Source organism: Mobula hypostoma, chromosome 24 (assembly GCF_963921235.1).
Source record: "Mobula hypostoma chromosome 24, sMobHyp1.1, whole genome shotgun sequence".
Classification (NCBI taxonomy): domain Eukaryota; kingdom Metazoa; phylum Chordata; class Chondrichthyes; order Myliobatiformes; family Myliobatidae; genus Mobula; species Mobula hypostoma.
This window is the reverse complement of record NC_086120.1, coordinates 39,241,770-39,265,396: the sequence shown is the minus strand read 5'-3', so window position 1 is coordinate 39,265,396 and position 23,627 is coordinate 39,241,770. Positions and strand designations below refer to the sequence as shown.

At 42.1% G+C, this 23,627-nt stretch overlaps 1 long non-coding RNA gene across 1 annotated transcript in view; it reads right to left on the bottom strand.

Moving 5' to 3' along the window:
* Positions 1–3,588: 3,588 nt before the first annotated feature.
* The window catches only part of LOC134337348 (uncharacterized), a 35,517-nt gene continuing 15,478 nt past the window's right edge, over positions 3,589–23,627 (bottom strand). Inside the window, exon 3 of the long non-coding RNA XR_010015972.1 lies at positions 3,589–3,675. This is a non-coding gene — a long non-coding RNA (uncharacterized LOC134337348). The remainder of the gene's footprint in view (positions 3,676–23,627) is intronic.

The following is a 23,627-nucleotide window of genomic DNA, read 5'->3' as shown; positions in this document are numbered from 1 at the left end:
CACTTCATATACCGTCTAGGTAGTCTCCAGCCCCTTGGTATGAACATAGAATTCTCCAACTTCCGGTGATTCCCTCCCCCTCCCTTCCTCTATCCCTATTTCACTCTGCCCCCTCCCCCAGCTGCCTATCACCTCCCTCATGGTTCCGCCTCCTTCTACTACCCATTGTGCTTTCCCCTATTCTTTCTTCACTTTTCCTGCCTATCACCTCCCTGCTTCCCCTCCCCACCCCTTTATCTTTCCCCTTCCTGGTTTTTCACCTGGAACCTACCAGCCTTCTCCTTCCCACCCTCTCCCTACCTTCTTTATAGGGCCTCTTCCCCTTCCCTCTTCAGTCCTGATGAAGGGTTCCGGCCCAAAATGTTGACTGATCGTTTCCACGGATGCTGCCTGACCTGCTGAGTTCCTCCGGCGTGTTGTGAGTGTTGCTTTGACCCCAGCATCTGCAGATTATTTTGTGTTTATGACAGGGAGAGGTACTTCCACTGAGGAAGGTGCAAGTTCAGGCAGGAATTGGACTCCAACTGATGGTAAAAACCTTTTGAATCAGGAGGCCAGTCACAGATACCGAAAGCAATTGCAGCAGCAGAAAAAGGATGGTGAGATGATCAAAGTCACTTCAATCATAGTGGATGAGCAAATCAAAGACCTGGCTGTCTTTTCTTTATTCATCAGTGGGATGTGCACACAGCAGACAAACCCAGCATTTATTATCCGTCCTTACACAGCTCTGAATAGAAAGGCTTCTTATGCCAGTTCTGAGACTTGTTTAAAGTAAACTTTATATTAGGTCTTTGGGCTTCACTATAGGTCTTCATAATAGGACAGTACTGTACAAAACTGTTAGGCAAGTGTAAACAAATTCTGTAAAGGGAAGATGCTTTCAAAAATAATGAAATTAGAAGTTTCTAAATATCAAAATTACTATCAAGAGCAGTAAATAGTAAAAAGAAAACTAAATCAAATCAATATTTGGTGTCGACACCCTTTGCCTTTAAAACTGCATCAATTCTCTTAGGTACACTGTTGTGCAGTTTTATAAGAAAATCAGCTGGTAGGTTGTCCCAAGCATCTTGGTGAACTTGCCACAGTTCTTCTGCAGATTTTGACTTTCTCGCTTACTTCTGTCTCTCCAGGTAATCACAGACAACCTCAATAATGTTGAGATGAGGGCTCTATGGAGACCATGCCATCTGAAACCATTTAAGAAATCTAGTGTGCCTAAGACTTTTGCACAGTACTGTATTTATCAACGTGGAGTGGTGAGCGAGTTTGTAAATCTGGTGGGAGCAAAGGACGTTGGGAATGGTGAGGATGGAGCACTGTGGGAGGGGTGTGAGACAGGTGGCGCGGGTGCTGACACACCCAGCTCTGAGACACTGGGCAAGGTCATTTCATTCCAAACAATTGTTTTACTGATCATTTCAAAATGTCTCTCTGGTGCTTCCAGCTCCCTTCCCCTGTTCCCAATCATGATTCCCCTCTCCTTGTCCCCTTCCCACTCTCAGTCCACAAGAGAGACACATATCAGAAACAGATTTATCATCACTCACAATGAAACTTGTTCTTTTTTGTGGCAGCTGTACAGAGCAATACATAAAATCATCACAGTACTGTGTAAAAGTCTTAGGCACCCCTGCTATGTATATGTGCCTAAATCGTTTGCACAATACTGTAAAAAATTGAAAATAAATTTAAGTTAAACATAAATTATGCAAAATTATACAAGAACACAATTAGAACAAAAAAGACCTTTGTAGTGCAAAGTGGTAATGGTTTGCTGTACTAGGGGTGCGATTAGGGTTGCAAATTGTTTCAAAAAATGAATGGCTGAAGGAAAGTCACTCAGAACCTGAAGGCGCGGGAGCTCAGGCTTCCGTACCTTGTAGCAATGGGAAGTGCCTTAGACTTTGGCACAGTACTGTAGTAATTTTACGTATTGCACTGTACTGCTGCAAAAAAAAACACAAATTTCATGACACGTGTGAGTGATGATAAACCTGATTCTGATATGGGTCTCTTTTGTAGACTGAGAACAGGAAGGGGGCAGGAGGACGGGAATCACGTTTGGAAAAAGGGGAAGGGAGAGGGGAGGGAATGGGAAACACCAGTGAGACATTCTGTAGTGATCAATAAACCAATTGTTTCAAATCAAATGCCCTTCCCTGGTGTCTCAAGGCTGGGTGTGTCCTCACCCACGCCATCTCCTGCCCCTAGCATTCCCTCCGTGTCATCTGTCCCAAATCCCTCCCACAGCGCTCTGCCTTCGCCATTCCTGATATCCTTTGCTCCCACCAGATTTACAAACTCGCTCTCCACTCCACGTTGACAAATACAGTACTGTGCAAGAATCTTAGGCACCCTAGCTATATATATGTTCCTCAGACTTTTGCACAGTACTGTAGTGTGTATGCAACAATCCCTCTACTCACTGCATTGTTCCTTGGCCAAATTATCCTATTTCCTTTGTCCTTTAAGCAATCTGTTTTCAGAGTGAATTGACATTTTTGTGTAGCGAACTTATTGTTCTGAGCCTAGATATACACCCAATTTCACAATGTGTTAATAGTGACTAAGTTTAAGTAAATCCAACCCGCTGTTTCATAAACATTATTTAGTTTGCTTAATATTCAATTGATTCCACCACCTATGGACTCACTTTAAAGGACTCCACAACTCATGATCTCAGTAGTTACGTTTGTATTTACCTATTTTTTTATATTTGCACAGTTTGTCTTCTTTTGCACATTGGTTGTTTGTCAGTCTTTGCGTGCAATTTTTCATTGATTCTATTGTATTTCTTTGTTTACTGTGAGTGACACAAAATAAATCACAGGGTAGTACATGGTGACTCACACAAACTTTGATAATAAATTTACTTTGAACTTTGAATTATCTGTTGATAGATTAATTTCAGTTCCTTCTGTAGGATTATCTATTGACTTAAGCCTTTACATCAAGTAGAAAGTCTTTGACGTGAAATGGTAACTCATTCTCCCCCTCTATCAATGCTGCCTGACTTACTGAATATTTCCAGCAATTGTTGTTTTACTTTATTTTTGTTTTCATCATCTCCAGATTTTTGCTTTCAGATTTTGATTTCCAATTTGTCACGTAGCTGTAATATTTAGCATTTTCAGATCCCTGATTTGTTCCAGAAACTGCCTTTCATTTAGTAAAACCTTTCAGGTGTGGCATTAGAAATCAACATCAGTTCATACGGCTAAGGATCTCATGCCAAATCGGACTGCAATAATTTTGCAATAGCATGGAAAGTTAGAGTTGTTAGTCATCCATAATCATAGACATGATGGTACAAGTGATTGTCTCAAAATTCTGGTAAGCAGATCCCCACAAACCATCTGGGTCAAAGTACAGATGAAACACACTTGACCAGTTCCCATGCCAGCGTGAGACAGATTCCAAAAAATGACCGATAAAATTATTCAATTGAATGTAGGAGAATTTCATGCAAATGATGTGTTTCAATGTAAATATTGGTTTTATTCATCACATGTACATTGAAACGTATAGTGAAATGAGTCATATCCATCAATTCAATTCAGCCGTGGATCAACCAATATCCTGCTCGATTCCCTTTTCTCCAGATTCCTTCAGTATTCAAAATTGTTCCTCAGCCTTGAGAATACTCAAAGACCTGACATCCACAGGGCTCTGAAAGAGAATCCAAAAGATTTACAAACTTCCTCATGAAAATAATTTCTTTTCATTTCAGTTTTAAATGACCAATTCCTTATCCCGAGAGCATACTCCTCAGTCCTAAACTCTCCAGGCTAAGAAAACACCCATGCAGCATCATAAACACAAGAGATTCTGTAGGTGCTGGAAATCTGGAGCAACACACACAAAATGCTGGAGAAACTCAACAAATTAGGCAGAATCTATGGAGAGAAATAAACAGTCGATGTTTTGGGACGAGATACTTCAACAAGACTTATAATGGGTCTCAGTCTGAAACATCGACTCTGTATTCCCTTTCATAGGTGCTACCTGACCTGTTGAGTTCCTCCAGCATTTTGCATTTTGCATCATGCAGTATCAATAGTGTTGATCTCGTTGAGACACACAAGAGAGGGATTGTCTTGTGTTCTTTAAAACTTCAACGAGTAAAGGCCCAGATTTTCCAATTTCCCTTCATAGATAACTTCATGATCTTTGAAACAATCTAAATTTGGAGAAGTTAAAAGAAACTTCAGTTTTAATCTCAAAGAACAAAAAAATCTGCAGATGCTGGAAATCTGAGCAACACACACAAAATGCTGGAGGAACTAAGCAGGCCAGGTGGCTTCTATGGAAAAGAGTAACAGAGGACGTTTTAGACTGAAACTCTGCTGAAGGGTTTTGGTCCAAAATGTTGACTGTACTCTTTTCAATAGATGCTACCTGGCCTGCTGAGTTCCTCTAGCATTTTGTTGGTGTCGTCTTAGTTTTAATCTGGGCAATTTGAAGTTTGAAGTGGTAAAATAGTACTGTATTGATAGATTACTAAGATTTCTCCTGTTTCTTCCTTCACAAATGTTTCCTATCCTAATGTATGTGTTCTAGCATCTTCTGCTTTGCATTCAAATTTCCAGTATTCATATTATTTTGTTTTTACAACATATTACTAATTGTCTTGCCATTTGTTTCATTAAGTACAGTAACACAATATAAAGAGTAAAACTCAAGCATAAAACAATGGTCTTATTTGGCTTATTTATTTTATTTTAACTAGCTCTGGCCCCAGCCCAGACCTCACCGTCACTACTGGCAAGCTGAGATCTTCCTTGCTCTCCTTCTTCCACCTCCACTCTCCAACCCTGGGTATCTCAGGGGTCCTCCATCATCTCTTGGGTTCTCAGAGCATCAACATTCCACTCACCCTACCTTCTGTGAATACTCTAACCCTCCCTCCCCTCTGACGCCACCAACTCTCCTCCCCACTCTGATCCTAGTTCAAATCCTTGCTGTGTCTTCGCCATTCAGTCTGACCTTCCCCTCTCTGAGGTGGAATGCTCTGACCTCAGCAAGGGCCTTACCTTTGCCCCCATTCGCGCACACCTCAATGAATTCCTTGTTGTTTTAGTCTAGTGGACTGATGTCTACCTTGCTGAGGCCAGATGGTAACTCTCAGACACCTCCTCTTACTTACCCCTTGAAAAGGACCCCTCTCTAGACCATCAGAAAATTGATTCTGACAGCATCACTAACCTCATCAACTCTGGAGAACTCCAGTCCACTGCCACCGAACTCATAGATCCCTTACCCACTGCTCATGTCTGTATCCTATGAAGATTCATGAACCTGACTGTCTCCATAGGCCAGTTGTCTCTGCCTGCTCCTGCCCCTATTAAACTCAGGTCTGTCTACCTCAGTTCTATTGCACTTCATTCTGCCCCTTCCCACCTACATCTACAGATGCTTTTGATCTCCTCAACAGCTTTCAATTACCTGGCTCTGACCACCTCATTTTTCACCATTGATGTCAAGTTCCTGAACACTGCTATCCCCCAACAAGAAGGCCTTGAAGCTCTCTGCTTCTTTCTCGACAGAAGACTCAACCAGTTCCCCACCGCTACCACCCTCCTCTGTCTGGCAGAACTGATCCTCACCCTCAACAATTTCTCCTTCGGCTCCCCCTACTTGCTCCAAACTCGAGATGTAGATCTGGCCACCCACATGGGCCCCTGCTATGCATGCCTTTTAGTTGGTTAAGAAGAAAGGTCCATGGCTTCAAGCCTTCCCTGGTACTACTCTCCAGGTCTTCCTGCGCTACACTGATAACTACATTGGTGCTGCATCATGCTCCTATGCTGAGCTCATCAATTTCATCAACTTTGCCTCCCTCTTGCATCCTGACCTTAAATGCACTTGGTCCATTTCTGAAACCTCTCTGTACTTTTTCAATCTCTCTGTTTTCATCTCTGGAGACAAACTGTCTACTAACAGTTTTATAAATCTTTTATAAATCTACCAGCTCCCATAGCTACCTTGACGATGCCTTTTCCCACCCCTTCTCCTGTAAAAATGCTATTCCCTTTCCTTAGTTCCTTTGTCTCTGCCTCATCTGTTCACAGGATGAGGCTTTCTTTTCCAGGACATTCCCACCAGCGTAACATGGATACAGTTCCTCTTGACCTTACCTACCACCCCTTCAGCCTCCATACCCAACGCATCATTCTCCATAACTTTTACCATCTTTAATGGAGTCCTATCACCAAACACATATTTACCCCTGCCCCTCAACTCTCTGCTTTGTACAGGGATGATTCCTTCTGTGATTCCCTTGTCCATGTGTTCATCACCACTAATCTCTCTCCTGGCACATATCCCTGCAAGTGACAGAAATGCTACACCTACCCATTGACCTCCTCCCTCACTTCTATTCAAGGCCCCAAACAGTCCTTCCAGGTGAGGCAACACTTCACCTGTGAATCTGTTGGGGCCGTTTATTGAATCCAGTGCTCTGGATGCGGCCACCTCTACATTGGTGAGACTCCACGTAAATTGGGGGAAATCTTTGTTGCTCGCCTTTGCTCCATTTGGCTAAAGCAGGATTTCTTAGTGGCCAACCATTCCCATTCTGACAAGTTGGTCCATGGCCTCCACTTTTGCCACTATCAGGGTGACGAAGCAACACCTCATATGCCATCTAGGTAGCTTTTGACCGCCTTGAATATTGATTTCTTCTTCTGGCAATTTTTCTTCCTCCCTTCCCTCTTCTTCTATACTCCATTCTGTCCTCTTGCCTCTTCTCATCACCTCCTCCTTCTCTTTCTCCTGTGGTCCACTTTGCTTTCCTATCAGATTCCTTTCTCTCCATCCCTTTACCTTCCTACCCATCTGGTTTTACCTTTTGCTTTCTAGCTAGTCCTCATTCCCCTCCCTCCACCATTTTATTCTAGCATCTTTCCCTTTCCTCTCCAGTCCAGAAGTAAGTTCTCAGCCTGAAACTTCAACCGTTTGTTATTCATTTCCATAGATATTGCCTGACATGCAGAGTTCCTCCAGCATTTTGTGTGTGTTGCACAAAACAATAGTGTTTCATCCGTAAAATAATTATGTATGTTAGAATTTGCTTACCGTGTTATAAAATACTGAATACTAATTCAACTGGTTTTGGTTGCTAATATTTCAACACATTGATCTAGATGTAACTAAGCATTAGGTTGTCATGATTTGTGCACCGTTGTGTGAAATACCAGTCTCCATGGTAATCATTCTTTAATCAATTATTATTCACTAGAACTGTTGAAAGGTCATTGAAATGAAACATTTAACTCTCTGTTTCACTTCCTGCAGATTCTGCCTAACTTATTGAGTATTTCAGCATTTTCAACTTTATTTCAGATTTCTGCATTATTTTGCTTTTAGCAGAATGTTCATTGGAACAGAGAGACGTAAGACCATAAGATATAAAAGCAGAATTAGGCCACTTGGCCCATCAGTCTGCTCCCTCATTTCATCATGGCAGATCAGACTTGGCTAACATAAGAGGGCACAGTTTTGAGGTGATTGGAAGCAGATACAGAGGAGATGTCAGGGGTAAGTTTTTTTATGCAGAGTGGTGAGTGCAGGGAATGGGCTGCTGGTGACGGTGGTGGAGGCGAATGCAATAGAGTCTTTTAAGAGACTCCTGGATAGGTACATGGAGCTTAGAAAAACAGAGGGCTATGTGTAACCCTAGGTAACTTCTAAAGTAAGTACATGTCCGGCACAGCATTGTGGGCTGAAGGGCCTGTATTGTGCTGTAGGTTTTCTATGTTTCTACCTATTCCCCTCAGCCCCAATCTACTGCCTTCTCCCCATACACCTTCATACCCTGATTAATCAAGAATCTATTAACCTTTGCTGTACATGTGCCCAATGTCTTGGCCTCTCCAGCTGCCAATGAATTCCACAGATTCACCATTCTCTGGCTGAAGAAATCCCTCCTCATCTCCACTCTAAATGGACATCCCTCTATTCTGAGGCTCTGCCCTCTGGTCCTAGACCCTCCCACCATAGGAAACAGCCCCTCCACATCTACTCTATCGAGACCTTTCACCATTCATTAGGTTTCAACGAGATACCACCCCAACCCCTTCATTCTTCTGCATTCCAATGAGTACAGGTCCAGGGCCATTAATCAGTCCATCAAAAGTAAGAGTCAAAAGTAGTTCGCAAAAGAAATGGAATTACAGTAGAAGTTTGTTGAGCTGGTGGGGAAAGACCAGAGGATTGTAACAGACAGATTTAAAAGAGTTAACACAGAATTAGTGGATCAAATGGTCTGATGCTTTACTCCATGCATTATTTAATTCCATTTACAGTTACAAGGATCAAAGGTCAACTTCATTGAAAGCAACACTCACAACACGCTGAAGGAACTCAGCAGGTCGGGCAGCATCCATAGAAATGATCAGTCAACGTTTCGGGTCAGAACCCGTCATCAGGACTGAAGAGGGAAGGGGCAGAGGCCCTATAAAGAAGGTGGGGGGAGGGTGGGAAGGAGACCCCACCTCTTATAGGGCCTCTGCCCCTTCCCTCTTCAGCCCTGATGAAGAGTTTCAGCCCGAAACGTCGACTGATTGTTTCCACGGATGCTGCCCGAACTGCTGAGTTCCTCCAGCGTGTTGTGAGTGTTGCTTTGACCCCAGCATCTGCAGAATATTTTGTGTTAACTTTATTTAAATCTACTTAAATTGTTTAAATTTAAATATACATTTACATGTATAAGAAATACAACGACGTGGAACAACAGTTAAGAATAATAGAAAATTATCTATAAAAATCAAATCAAATCAAGTTTAATTATCATTCAAACCATGCATAGATACAGCTGAACGAGACAGTGTTCCTCTGGGACACATTCAGAATAGCAAGCAAACATTCAAAAATAGCGAGTAACGTAATTCGAAATATTGAGAAAAGAAGCATATTCACTCGAAAAAAATAACATATATAGTCCAAGACCCTGAGTAACAATATCCAGCAATCGATGGTACAGTCTCCCGGCAGAGTACAGATGCATGCAATTTAGTCTGTCATACCACCACTCAAACACAGGAAGGCAGCACCGACAGGCGAAGCCAAGCCCCAACCAAGCTCTACCACGCTGTAGTGTTTCCACGTCTCTCACCTGGTCTGCAGCAGCAGGCAAGCCCAAGACTTGAGGCCTAGTTCTCACTACAACTGAGGCTACACAGCTCCCATGTTGACTTTCCCTCCACCAGACAAGGGTAACAGGCCTGCAGCAACTTGTATATCACTGTCCAACAGAGTCTTGCGATCGCAAGTGAAATGTCTGAGACGATCTCCCTCAGTTCTACTGCACCAACTCCAATGCTTCCAAGTAGCGGGGAGCAACACAGTCGGCAGCCAGGTCAGATCCCCCAAACCCAAACCAGCTCTTCCGACACATCAGGGTGGCTCCTCCATATCCAGACTAGCTCCCTTGACACCTTGACTGATCATTTTGACATCTTAGCCAACCCCTTCAACACCATGTCTGGCTCTGCCACCAACACCAGTCCAGCTACTCCAATCAACGAGCCGCTCACTAATGGAGTAGCCCCACAGTACCCGATGTTCTTAGAGTAGAATTGCCTTTGAATCATAAAAAAAAACAAGTGTTACAAAGAGAAAACATCTTTGGCTGGGCCCCAAAAGGCTGCTGCATTCACACATGCCGCCATCTTATGGGAAGTTATATACCGGAAAATATATTTAAGAGGTTAAAGTATGGATATAGAATAAAATGTGCATAAATGCATAAATGCCAGCATGTATTTACAAACTGTAGAATGTAAACAGTGTTATAAACAGTGTTTACAGCACAGTTCAGTGACAGAAGTAATAGAAAATGGGAGCTTGGGGCCGAGGTAGTTATCTTCAATATTTAGATTTTGCAACACTCAAATATTGAAATAGAAACTACAGGCAAGATATCTATGGTGTGCAATAAGAACTTGTAAAATTATTTTAATGGAGACATTGACCCACTTAAAAAAGTTTATATCCAGGACTTAAATGGTAGCTCGGTGAGGAACAGACTGTGGCCACTTTATTTTGTACAGCAGTACACCTGCTCGTTAATATAAATATCTAATGAGCTAATCATGTGGCAGCAGACATGGTCAAGAGCTTCATTTGTTGTTCAGAACAAACTTCAGAATGGAGAGGAAATGTGACCTAAGTGACTTTGACCGTGGAATGATTGTTGGTGCCAGACCTCAGAAACTACTGACCTCCTGGGATTTTCATGCACAACAATATCCAGAGTTTACAGAGAATTTTGTGAAAAACAGAAAAACATCCAGAGAGTTGCAGTTCTGTGGGTGAAAACGCCTTGTTAATGAGAGAGATCAGAGGAGAGTGTCCAGACTGATTCAAGTTGACAGGAAGGAGACAGTGTCTCAAATAACTACACACTACGACAGTGGTGTGCAGAAGAGCATCTCTGAATGCACAACGCGTCGATCCTTGAGGTGGATGGGCTACAGCAGCAGAAGACCATGAACGTACACGTGGTGACCATGATTTCTCCATACACTTACACTGAGTGTTATGCTACACTTCCATCCCGTGGGCACCATGTTTCATCTAGGTGTTCCAGTTTCTTCGCACAGTCCAAAGACGTACTGGATAGTAGGTTAATTGGCCATGGTAAACTGCCCTGTAATTAGGCTAGTGTTAAAGTGGGGGTTGTCAGGTGCTGGTGGGCTGCATAGCTTGAAGGGCTGGCACTGCCTACTCTGAGCTGCATCTCTGAATGAATAAATAAATAAATAAATAAATAAATAGATAGATAGGTAGATAGATAGATAGATAGATAGATAGATAGATAGATAGGTAGATAGATAAATAAATGTCACCTAATACTGTCCCGTGATACAAAGCTTCTAAATTTTATCTATGGGATCAAAATGATTTATTTCTCAAGCCTTTCAAACAATTTAGCAAGTTTTCTGAATCTGAAGCATGACCTTCAATATGAGTTCTTGATATAATAGAAGAATAACAACTTTTGGTGGAGACATGGCTTGTTAGCAAAATAATTGTCACAATATTCATTTTTTACTAAGCAATTGCTATATCCATTCCATCTCATCATGTCAGTGCTCACAAGGCCCCCTGATGTTGAATTGTCTTCCAAATGCAGGATATCTAGAGGAAGGTGATTAATCAAATGACTGCACAGTTTGTACATCTCGTACATAAAGTCCAAGGTGGCTGATGGATCATGATTTGAATACAATGCAGTTTGATAAAGAAAGATTACCTTGGTATGCCTATCTTCCTTCAGTGTAGTAGCACAGTGTTGGAACAAGAAACAGCAAATAGAGAAAGATCACAAGTTACTTCAGAGAGAGTGGAATTCAGCCTTATGGAGTGAATAAAATCATAAGGGGAGTAGATAGGGTGAAAGCACACAATCTTTTTTCAAAGATTACAAGCTATAGGCCAACGATGAGAGAGAAAAGATTTCAAAGGGACGAGGGATAATTTCTTCATGTGGAGGGTGGAATATATATGGAATGAGAATTAGTTAAGCCAGATATATTGACAGTTGAAAGACATTTCGATAAGTACATAGATAGGAAAGATTTAGAGGGATAAGAGCCAAGTATGAGCCCAATGAAGGGTCTCGGCCCGAAACAATAACTGTTTACTCTTTTCCTGGCCTGCTGAACTCCTGCAGTATTTTGTGTGTGAAGCATGGGAAAATTGGATTGGCACAGAGGGAAAGCTTGGTAAGCTTGGGAAAATTAAGCTGAATGAGCCTGTATTATTTTAGGACTCTGTAAATTCTTCGCTAATGGTCAAATGGGTGAGATTGTGCCATGTCCTCCAACCATCCTTAATGGATGCTTGAGGCTCTGATATGCACACTCACTCGGTGGTGAGTCTAGTGACAGAGCAGGTGGTTAGTTGTACCACAGTCTAAGCTCCAGCTTGTTTCCGGCTTCGGCTTGGAAGTTGGCAACCAGTTACTACTCATTCACTACAGAACTGGTGGCTAAAAATTACTATGATCCTTAGCATGGTAGCGTGATGGGTAACCAAGCATTATTACAGCACCCACAACCCAAGTTCAGTTCCTGCTGCTGTCTGTAAGGAGGTTGCATGTTCTCCTCGTGCCTGCATGGGTTTCTTCTGGGTTCTCTGGTTTCCTCCCACATTACAAAGATGTACAGGTGAGCAGATTAGTTGGTTATACGGATGTAATTGGGCTGGAACAGCGTGTTACAATGCTGTATCTCTAGATAGATAGAAAGATAAATACAAATTTTGTTTTTATTGTGCATGTCATGAGGAAGTATTGCACAGGATGGCTTCAACAATTAGTTTCCAAAGCTTGAATCCAGTCACTTTAGACAAAACATTGTGGCCTCTTAATGTGATACATTTCAGACTTTAACTGTTATAGAAATTGGTCATGGATTAGAATGTGGGGAGGATATGGATGGCCTTACATGAGGAGCAGAAAACTACTCAATGGCCACTTTATTAGTTACTTCCTGAGGTACTCAAACCACCCCATCTGACACCAACAATCATTCCATGGTCAATGTCACTTGGATTATATTTGTTCCCCATTCTTCTGTTTGGACTGAACAACAAATTCACTTCTTGATCATGTTTGCATGCTTTTAAGCACTGGGATGTACTGTCACATGACTGCGTGATTAGATATTTACATTAGTGAGCGGGTGTACAAGTGTACCTAATAAAGTGGCTACTGGGTGTAGAATTCAATCTGGAAAAGTAAATGTTATGCATTGTGAAAGGGAAAATCAGGCAAGGTAATGGAAAATAAGAAATGAAAAGCAAGAGACAGGCTCAGAAATACAGATCCAAAGATGACAGAACTTAATGGGATCAGTAGGGATTTCATTTCATTATAAGTTTTACATTTATGAGGAAGAAAGTTAGAAGTTACTTTCTTTTTCTATGTTTTTGTTCTCACTGTGATATTTCTCATTACTTAGAAATATTTTTGCAGTAGCTTGTCTTCAGCTTTGTTTTATGTTTTGAAATATTTAAACATTTATAAAATGTTTACTTCACTATTAATAGTTCCGAATGTTTCTGAGTTTTGTGAATATTCAGGTAAAATTGAAATACTTGACAGGTTTGACAGTACGTTGGCTTAATATTTACTTAAATGTCTTTTCAGTTTGAATGGACTGTGATAAGACTTCTAATTGATGTTCATTAAATCATGAGGTAAACACAGAGTACTTATTCCTGTATTTTGAGCAAAATAGGAAATAAAGTTTGAAGGATGAGTGATAATGGTCAGTGGAAGGGAATGGGAAAATACAAACATGAGGAAATCTGCAGATGCTAGAAATTCAAGCAACACACATAAAAAATGCTGGTGAATGCAGCAGGCTAGGCAGCATCTATTGGAAAAGGTACAGTCGACGTTTCGGGCCGAGACCTTTCGTCAGGACTAACTGAGCTTGTTTGTCCTGACAAAGGGTCTCAGCCCAAAACGTCAACTGAACCTCTTCCTATAGATGCTGCCTGGCCTGCTGCGTTCACCAGCATTTTTTATGTGTGAAAATGCACATGAGTTTACAAGCAGTTTAGTATCAAATTCAGAATCAGGTTTAATATCACTTTCAGGTTTGGGCCACTGATCTCGGAAAGGATGTACTAACATTGCAGAGGGTCCAAAGGAGGTTCATGAAAATGATTCCAGGATTAAAAGGAGTGTCAAATGAGGAACATTTGATGGCTCTGGGCCTGTACTCACTGGAATTCGGAAGAATGATGGTGACCTCACTAAAATCTATCGAATGCTGAAAGGCCTTTCTAGATTGGATGTGGAGATAATGTTTCCAATGGTGAAGGAGTCTAAGACCAGAACACACAGCCTCAGAATAGATGGATGTCTATTTAGAACAGAGATGAGGAGGAATTTCTTTAGACAGAGCGTGGTGAATCTGTGGAATACGTTGCCACAGGTGGCTTTGGAGGGCAAGTCATTGGGTATACTTAAGGCAGAGGTTGATAGATTCTAGATTAGTCAGGGTATGAAGGGACCTGGGGAGAAGGCAGGAGATTGGGGCTCAGAGGAAAAATGGATCAGTCATGATGAAATGACAGAGAAGATTTGATGGGCTCCTATATCCGATGGTCTTATGGCCCTACGATATATGTTGTGAAACCTGTAGCTTTGTGGCAGCAGTACATTGCAATACATAATCATAATAAAAAACTATAAACTACAATTAGAAGTTTATATCAAAAAAATATTAATTAAGAAAGAGAACGAAGAAATAGTGAGGTGGTGTTAATGGATTCATTGTCCATTCAGAAATCTGATGGCATAGGGGAAGAATCTATTTCTGATACATTGAGAGTGCATCTTCAGGCTCTTCCTTGATGGTAGCAATGAGAAGAAGTCAAGTCCTGAAAGCCGTGGAAATATTTTGAGGAAGTTCTTGAAAGTTTCAAAATTTCAATTTCTCCTCCCCTGCACTCTCCCCCAACTCAATCCAATCTGTTTTGGGTTAATTTAAACGCAAACAACAGGAATTCTGCAGATGCTGGAAATTCAAGCAACACACATCAAAGTTGCTGGTGAACTCAGCAGGCCAAGCAGCATCTGTAGGAAGAGGTGCAGTCGACGTTTCAGGCCGAGACCCTTCGTCAGGGCTAACTTCAGTTAGTCCTGACGAAGGGTCTCGGCCTGAAACGTCGACTGCACCTCTTCCTACAGATGCTGCTTGGCCTGCTGCGTTCACCAGCAACTTTGATGTGTGTTGTTTTGGGTTAATAATTGTTTTCCTTTTTATTTTCTACTTTCTGTTTTTGGGACCTCAGTATGGACAGGTTGCCATTCTTTTTTTCCAAAATTGAATCAGTAAATACACCCTGTCAGGTTCTTAGCATCCTTTACATCCCAAAGTGCTGTAGACACAAAGAAACAGTATTTTCATTGTTATCATAGTTATGGTTGAGAAGGTTAAGTGCTTTAGGTTCCTTGGTGCAAGCAGCACCAATAGACTATCCTAGTCCTGATGCTGATGTCAAGGCCAAGAAAGCTCAACAACACCTCTACTTCCTCAGGAGGCAAAAGAAGTTTGCAATGTCCCTGTTGACTTTTACTAATTTTTATCAATGCATCATAGAAATCATTCTATCTGGATGCAAAATGGCTTGGTGTGGTAACTGCTCTGCACGTAACTGAAAGAAACTGCAGAGACCTGCAGACACAGCTCAGCGTATCACTGGAACTTGCTGAGTATAGCAGCAAGCATACTCAAGTCCCTTCTCAGCCAGGATAACATCATTGACCAGAATAGCAATGAAGGTCAACACTAATTGCATAAGAATATGTGTGCTCTGTTCTTCTAACCCAACAGTATTTTATATACAATGTACTTCAAAGTAAGTTAATGATGAAAGTACATTCATGTCACCATTTTCAACCCTGAGATTCATATACTTGTGGGCATACTCAATAACTCCGTAATAGAATAATAACCACAACAGAATCAATAAAAGACTGCACCATCTCGGAGTTCAACCGGTGTGCAAAAGACAACAAATTGTGCAAATACAAAGAGGGATAAATAATAATATTAAATAAATAAGCACTAAATATCAAGAACATGAGGTGAAGAGTTCCTGAAAGTAAGTAGATAGGTTGTGGGGATATTTCAATGATGGGGCAAATGAAGTTGAGTGAAGTGATCTTCTTTGGTTCAAGACCCAATGGTTAATAAGTGTTCCTGAACTTGGTGGTGTGAACCCTGAAGCTCCTGTACCTTCTTCCTGATGGCAACAGCGAGAAGAGAGCATGTCCTGGATGGTGGGGGTGGGGGTCCCTGATGATGGATGATGCTTTCTTACCATAACGTTTCATGTACTGTCGATGTGCTCAATGGTGGGGAAGACATAACCAGTGATGGATTGGGCTATATCCAACTACTTATAATAGGATTTTCCTTGCAAAGGTATTGGTGTTTCCATACCAGGCTCTGAGGAGCCAGTCAATATACTCTCCACCACACATCTATAAAAGTACATCGAAGTTCTAGGTGTCATTTCGGATCTTCTCAAACTCCTAAGGAAGGAGAGGTGCTACCGAGCTTTCTTCATAATTGCACTTCCATGCTAGGGCCCAGGACAGGCCCTCCAAAATAATAACACCGAGGAATTTAAAATTGCTGACCCTCTTCACCACTGATCCTCCGAGGAGGATTGGCTCATGGACCTCCGGTTATGAAGTCCTACAAAATAGTGAAAAGTGCTTATACAAAAGAGGATTTTGAAGGAGAAGAGTCATCTTATAGGCGAGTAGAATTAGTGAACAAATGTACATAGCCATCTCACCTAGATATTGCTTTGCTGCATTTTAATGTATTAAGGTAGTGTTGTCTGACTCCCTAACACTCTTTCTAAAATATCACAATCTTCACTTTCAATTTCCCAGAACAGTGGTTTTGGTTTCTCAATGTAATAGGGAAACTGTGTTAGTTTCAGTTCAAACTACTCAACTGATCTTGCAGCTGCCTTCACTTTGCCTTACAGATGCAACTTGAGAGCCAGCCATTTATAGGGGCATAGCAACACTCACAACACGCTGGAGGAACTCAGCAGGTTGGGCAGCATCCGTAGAAACGATCAGCCAACGTTTCAGGCCGGAACCTTTCATCAGGACTGAAGAGGGAAGGGGCAAAGGCCCTATGAAGAAGGTGGGGGGAGGGTGGTAGGTTCCAGGTGAAAAACCAGTAAGGGGAAAAATAAAGGGGTGGGGGAGGTGATAGGCAGGAAAGGTGAAGAAGGAATAGGGGAAAACACAATGGGTAGTAGAAGGAGGCAGAACCATGAGGGAGGTGATAGGCAGCTAGGGGAGGGGCAGAGTGAAATAGAGATAGGGGAAGGGAGGGGGAGGAAATTACTGGAAGTTGGAGAATTCTATGTTCATACCAAGGGGCTGGAGACTACCTAGACGGTATATGAGGTTTTGCTCCTCCGACCTGAGTTTAGCCTCATCATGGCAGTAGAGGAGGCCGTGCACGGTCATATCTGAATGGGAATGTGAAGCAGAGTTGAAGTGATGGCAATTGGGAGATCCCGTCTGTTGTGACGGACGGAGCGGAGGTGCTCGATAGGGACGTAGCAGAACACAAGCAATAATCTACCCACTACTGGGAAATACCACTACTTAAAGGAATGGCTGCTACAAAAGATGGAGGGGATGGAAGATTGCTCCCAGGACATCGCAAGAACTGAGATATACCATAAGAACATGAAAAGTGTGAAGTGGTTCATTTCATTAGGTCAAATTTGAAGACAGAATATAATATTAATGGTAAGTCTCTTGGCAGTGTGGAGGATCAGCAAGATCTTGGGGTCCATGTCCATAGGACACTCAAAGCTGCTGTGCAGGTTGACAGTGTTGCTAAGAAGCCATATAGTGTGCTGGCCTTCATCAAACCTGGGACTGAGTTCAAGAGTTGTGAGGTAATGTTGCCACTGTATAAGACCTTAGTTTGACGCCAATTGGAGTACTGTGTTCAGTTCTGGTCACCTCATTACAGGAAGGATGTGGATACTGTAGAGGGAGTGCAGTAGAGAGTTACAAGGATGTTGCCTGGATTGGAGAGCATGCCTTATGAGAATGGGTTGAATGAACTTGGCCTTTTCTCCTTGGAGCAACAGTCTTGATAGAGATGACTTGAAAGATGACTTGATAGAGATGCATAAGAAGATGAGAGGCATTGATCGTGAGGATAGCCGGGGTCTTTTTCCCAGGGCTGAAATGGCTAACATGAGGGGGCACAGTTTTAAGGTGCTTGGAAGTAGGTACAAGGGGGATGTCGGAGATAAGTTTTTCACACAGAGAGTGGTGGGAGTGTGGATTGCACTGTCAGTGACAGTGGTAGAAACAGATACAATACTGTCTTTTAAGAGACTCTTAAGAGAGCTTAGAAAAATAGAGGGCTATGCAATAGTGAAACTTTAGGCAGTTTCTCAAGTAGGTTACATGGTCATCGCAACATTATGAGCCAAAGGGCCTGTAATGTGCTGTAGATTTCTATGTTTCTATGAGAAATATAAGGTAGTAAATCAATTAGCTCCTCGAACCACTTCTATTATTGAATACAGTCATGGTTAATTCATTCTCGCCTCACTAATTTGACTAAAATTTTTAAAGACCAAGAAGATTGCTGAAGGAGGTGCAAGTAGGTACTATGTACTTGGACATTAGCAAGGCCTTTGAAATGGTCCCACACGATAAACTGGTCCAGAAGGTTAGAATACATGGGATGAGTTAGCAAACTGGGTACAAAATTAGTTTGGTGGTAGGAAGCAGATGTGGGTAGTGGAGGGTTGCTTTCAGATTAAAAGTGTGTCCTTTAGGAATCGGTGCTGGGTTTCCCATTGATTGTTTCAACCAATCAGTGATTCGGATGCAAATGTAATTGGTAAGTCAGTGGATGACACCAGAATTGGTGGTATAAACCAAAGTCAAAGTAAATTTATTATCAAAATACATATATGTCACCATATACAACCTTGAGATTCATTTTCTTGATGCTTGAAACCCAGAGCAATACACAAAAAATGGTGGCAGAACTCAGCGGGTTAGGCAGCATCTATGAGGTTGAACAAACAGCCAACATCTTGGAACTGATTAGGCCCTGATGAAAGGTCTTGGCCTGCGATGTTGACTGTTTGTTCTTCTTCATAGTTGCTGCCTGACCAGCTGAGTTTCTCCAGCGTTCTGTTGTGATAATGAACAAAGACTGACAAACAACTAATGTGCAAAAGAAGACAAATAGTGCAAATAAAAAACAATAATGCTGAGAACATTAATTGTAGAGTCCTTGACAGTGAGTCTGTAGGTTATGGAATAAGTTCTGTATTCGGGTGAGTAAAGTTATCTATGAATGGACAATGAAAAGGGTTGGCTAAAATCACAACAGGATCTCAGATCAAGTGGGCCAAGGAATGGCAGATGGAATTTAGCTGAGGCAAGTGGAAACTTTTGGTAAGTGAAAGCAAGGCATAAATTAAAAGTTCAAAGTTCAAAGTAATTTTATTATCAAACTACATTTATGTCACCATATACAGCCCTGAGATTCACTTTCTTGCAGGCATACTTGATAAATCCAAAATAGAATTATAACCATAATAGAATCAATGAAAGACCACACCAACCTCAGCATTCAACCAGTGTACAAAGGCCAACAACGTGCGTTAAGACAAAAAGAAAGAAATTATAATAATAATAAATAAATAAGCAATATATATTGAGAACATGAGATGAAGAGTTCATGAAAGTACTTTCCAAGCTAGCACCTCTTCCTGTATTAATTCCATATCCCTTTGGGTCTTGCTTACATAAGTACCTATCAACCTGCCTCTTAAACTTTATTGTTTATGCCTCCACCTCTTGTGCCAAGAATAGTTGGCATCTGAAGTGAATTGTCAGAGGAAGACTTGGCCTCCACAGCTGCCAGTGACAAAGAATTCCACAGGTTCATCACTCTCTGGCTAAAGAAATTCCTCCTCATCTCCGTTCTATTCTGAGGATGTGTCTTCTGGTCTTAGACACTCCGACCGTAGGAAACATCTTCTCCACATCCACTCTATCAAGGCCTTTCACCATTCAATAGGTTTCAGTGAATTCTAGTGAATACCGGCCCAGAGCCATCAAACACTCTTCATATAACAAGCCATTCAATCCTGGCATCATTTTCGTGAACTTCCTTTGAACCTCTTCAGTTTCAGCACATCTTTTTGAAGATAGGGGGCCCAAAACTGCTCACGATACTGCAAGTGGGGCCTCACCAGTGCTTTATAACGTCTCAACATTACCTCCTTGCTTTTATATTCTAATATAGTACTTATATTCTGATAAAGGACCTCAGCCTGAAACGTTTACTGTTTACTCTTTTCCATAGTTGCTGCCTGGCCTGCTGAGTTCCTCCAGCATTTTGTGTGCATCGCTTCTCCAGCCAGTTCAAAGGCGTCTATAAGGCTGTCATGGAGTGTGGGGGAGAGAGGGCATCAATGGGTCAAAAGGTTATAAAGCATAGAAGCAGGCCTTTTGTCCCAGCATATCAGGGTGGACACATTGGCACAAAAGGCTTGCCTCTCCATTCTACAACTTTGTGACACTTTCATGCTTTCCCCATACACCATGATAGCCCTATAGATATATTTGGACTGACTAGTGAAGGGATGTAGCTATAGAAGGCTGCTCTCCATTGAAGGGGAGCACAGGGACCCAGATATCTGGAGATTTCCAAGGAGGATTTAGGAAGAATAAAGCCACATGTGTACAGCTTATGGATATCTGCAATTCTAACAAGTTCTTCCACCCTCCCTGCCTGTTCCTGTCTCTGAAGTGGAAGTAAATTTAAAATTCCCTGCAGAAAAGATGTATGGTCTGTTTATTCAACACTGAGCTACAAACTGTGAGCTGTGGCGTGGACATTCTTTAATCATCCTGAGGCCGGGAGGCTAAAAGTGAGACCAACACACACAAAATACAGAAGGACCTTAGCAAGTCAGGCAGAATCGATGGAGAGGAACAAACAGTCAACGTTTCAAGCCAAGACTCATCCTCAGGGCTGGAAAGGAAGGGAGAAGACCCAGAATAAAATAATGTGGGAGGAGGAAAAGTATTAAGTGATAGGTGAAGTCAGGTAAGTTGGGGAGGTGGGGGGGGTGACATGAGAAGTTAGAAGGCAATATTGGAAGAGGTAAATGGCTGAAGAAGGAATCTGATAGGAGAGGAGAGTGAATTATGGAAGAAAGGGAATGAGGAGGGGCACCAGGGGGAAGTGGTGGGCAGGTGAGAAGAAGAGAAGGGGTAAGATGAGTGGCTGAATGGAGAATGGAAAAATTTAGAAGGGGAAGGTTGGAGAATTACTGGAAGTTAGAGAAATTGATGTTCATGCCATCAGGCTGAAGGCTATTTAGATGGAATATGAAGTGTTGCTCCTCCAACCATTAGAGTGGCCTTATTGTGGCAGAAGAGGAGGCCGTGGACCGGCCTATTAGAATAGGAATGGTAAGTAGAATTAAAATGGGTGGTCACGGGGAAATCATGCCTGTCTTGGCGGCCGGAGTGAAAATATTCAAAGAAGAAGTGCGCCAATCTACGTCAGGTGTCACCAATGTATTGGGAGCTGCATCGTGAGCTCCAGATACGGTAGATAATCACCAACAGACTCACGGGTGAAGTATTGCCTCAAACTGGAACAACTGCTTGGGGCCATGAATGGTGGTGAGAGAGGAGGTGAAAGGGCAGATGTTAGTGACCTGAACCTCGACGGGTAATGTAGCTAAGGTGCACGTGGAATATTACAGTTAAGTGATAAAATAGAATTCAATCTGAGCATTAGCCATTTAAAAGCACAGTGAGGGAATAAAAGCTATCAGTGTTTACATCAGTGAAGTTGAATGTCACGTAGGAGGTAAATTCCAGGTGTTGAAATACTATACATATCATTTCAGGGAATTTTAATCTGGAAAAAAAAGTTTGGAAAATCCTGTAAGGTGTCAAATTTTCCAGCTAGTGTAAGACCATACAAATATATACAAAAATAATTTTAAAATTTCCAGTTGTGAGTCTGCATTTTCTTGGAGTTGTGTCAAGGCGTTTCCAAACATCTTATCTGTTAAATAAATAAATCAAAACTAGGAAGTCATGGAAGTGAGCAAGATGTAATTCATCTGGGTTGATATTTTTATCCCAAGGAATTAGTTGCAAGCTCCAAATAGAAATATTCAGCTGCACTCTATCTACTGATGATAATAATAATATTAATAATAACTATATTTATACAGCTCCTTTCATACATTAAGATTCAGGCTCAAAGTGCTGTACATAGATTGTAAAGATAAATGAATATAGTCATTAAAATATTAAAAATCGTAGTGATCTTGAGGTTTTAGCTTTTCGAGGCTTCAGTGAAGAGAGGCTTCACTCGGAAAACAAAGGAAAGAAAAGCTTAAGTTTTTTTTCCTTCTCTGCTTGATATCTGCTCAGGTAGGACAGTAGAGATGTTAGGCAGCATAGTGCAGTGTTCCGCTTGTGGGAAGGCATGGAGACCTCCAGTGTCCCTGACAACTACAACTGCAAGAAATTCATCCAGTGCAGCTTCTGTTAAAACACATTAAGGAGTTGGAACTGGAACTGGATGAATGCCGAATCATTCGGGAGGCTGAAGGGGTGATAGATAAGACATATAGAGAAGTAGTTACACTCATGGTGCAGGACACAGGAAACTGGGTGAAAGTCAGGAAGAGGAAAGGGGTTCAGGAGCCAGTGCAGAGTACCCTATGGCCATCCCCCTCAACACAGGTGTATCACTCTGCATACTGTCAGGGGCGATGTCGTAACAGAGGAAAGTCACAGTGGTCGGGTCGCTGGCACTAAGTCTGCCTTTGTGGCTCAGAAGGGAAGGGAAGGGGGAAGAGGAGGCGTGATAGGAGTGATAGAGGATTTGTTAGTCAGGGGAAAAGACAGCAGGATCTGTGGGCAAGAACAAGATTCCCGAATGGTATGTTGCCTCCCAGGTGCCAGGGTCTGGGATATCTTGAATCGAGTGCTCAGCAATTTTAAGTGTAAGGGTAAACAGCTGGAAGTCGTGGTCCATATAGGTACCAATGACATCGATAGGATGACTGACAAGGTTCTGCATCGGGAGTTCAGGGAGTTAGGTGCTAAGTTAAAGGGCAGGACCTCCAGGGTTGTGCTCTCAGGATTGCTAGCCGTGCCACATGTTAGAGAGGCTAGAACTAGGAAGGTTATACAGTTTAATGCGTGGCTAAGGCGTTGGTGCAGGAAGGATGGCATAAGATTTGTGGATCATTGGGTCCTCTTTCAGGGAAGGTGGGACCTATACAGAAGGGATGGTTTGCATCTGAACTGGAAGGGGACTAATACCCTAGTGGGATGGTTTGTTAATGCTGCACGGTAGGGTTTAAACTAGAGTTCCAGGGGGATGGGAACCGGAAAGCCAGAACAGTTAATGGAGAGGTTGTGGAGGCAGATGCTAGTAAGTCTTTAGACAAAGTTAGGAATCAAAAGTTTGAGCATGGTGTGACAAAATCGAAATGGGTGAATACAGGACTGAAGGTGTTGTATCTGAATGTGCGCAGTACATGGAAAAAGGTAGATGAACTTGCAGCACAGTTGCAGATTGGCAGGTATGATGTTGTAGCCATCACTGAACCATGGCTGAAAGATTATAGCTGTGAACTTAATGTCTAAGGATACACATTGTATTGAAAGGATAGGCAGGAAAGCAAAGGGTCTGGCATTGCTCTGTTCGTAAAGAATTAAATCAAATCATTAGAAAGAGGTGACATAGAGTCAGAAAGTGCTGAATCATTGTAGTTAGAGTCAAGGAACTGCAGGGTAAAAAGACCCTTACGGGAATTGTATTCAGGCCCCCAGACAGTAGTGAGGATGTGGTCTACAAATTACAATGGGAGGTAGAAAGTACATGCCAAAGAGACAATGTTACAATAGTCATGGGGGACTTCAATATGCAGGAGGATTGGGAAAATCAGGTTGGTGCTGGATTACAGGTGGGGGAATTTCTAGAGTGCCTATGAGATGGATTTTCAGAGTAGTTTATGGTTGAGCCCAGTAGGGG